Source organism: Schistocerca serialis, chromosome 1 (assembly GCF_023864345.2).
Source record: "Schistocerca serialis cubense isolate TAMUIC-IGC-003099 chromosome 1, iqSchSeri2.2, whole genome shotgun sequence".
In the NCBI taxonomy this organism is placed as follows: Eukaryota; Metazoa; Arthropoda; class Insecta; order Orthoptera; family Acrididae; genus Schistocerca; species Schistocerca serialis.
In genome coordinates, this window is record NC_064638.1 from 593,673,569 (window position 1) to 593,674,321 (window position 753).

Genomic DNA, 753 nt, shown 5'->3' on the forward strand with positions numbered 1-753 from the left:
GGGCTTTATAGAGCGGCGCACTGTCGACAAGTTCGACGCACCACTTGCGATCACACAGAGTTGCCATACCGGCAGCCACGGCCAGACGCCACTTCTAGCTGGCCAACCTCTTGCACATGGTCTTAGTATAGTCGAAGAACATCTTGACATTGTAGAATTGTTTATTGTGATCGTTCCCCACGAAGAAACGGATCTTTTCTATTCTTATTTGTTAATTTATATTTGTGTCGATCCTCAGCTGGAATCGAGTCTGATGTTCTTTTGGAGAGCGTATTATTGTTTCGTTTTCGTGAGTCCAATAAATTGTTTTCGGACTTGTATTTTCCGCATTTCTATTCTGCTAGCGCAGATACTTCATCAGGTGTGCATATTTTTGGAATTAAGAACCAACACATTTGAGTCTATATTTCATTTTTTGTATAATTGTAACCCTTTGTGCCCTAACGATTTTGTATTATTGATACTTGAATGTAGCTTGAGTGTTGCATATGTTAATGTACAGTGCAACTAATGTGGCTAGACCTTGACACCTCTATCAGACAGGCTTCTTGTATGGTAACGTAATTTTATGTTCTCTATGGGGTTGAATGTCGATGGATCCCCAAACCATCGGAATGCTTGATTTCGGTGGCCGCCCTAGGACCCAGCTGTAAGTATGACTTACTGCGGTGTGTATTTCCTTCCAATCGTCTTAATTCTCGCGCTGGCCACTACACAGCTACCGAAGGAATACGAACTTCAACACATAGTAAT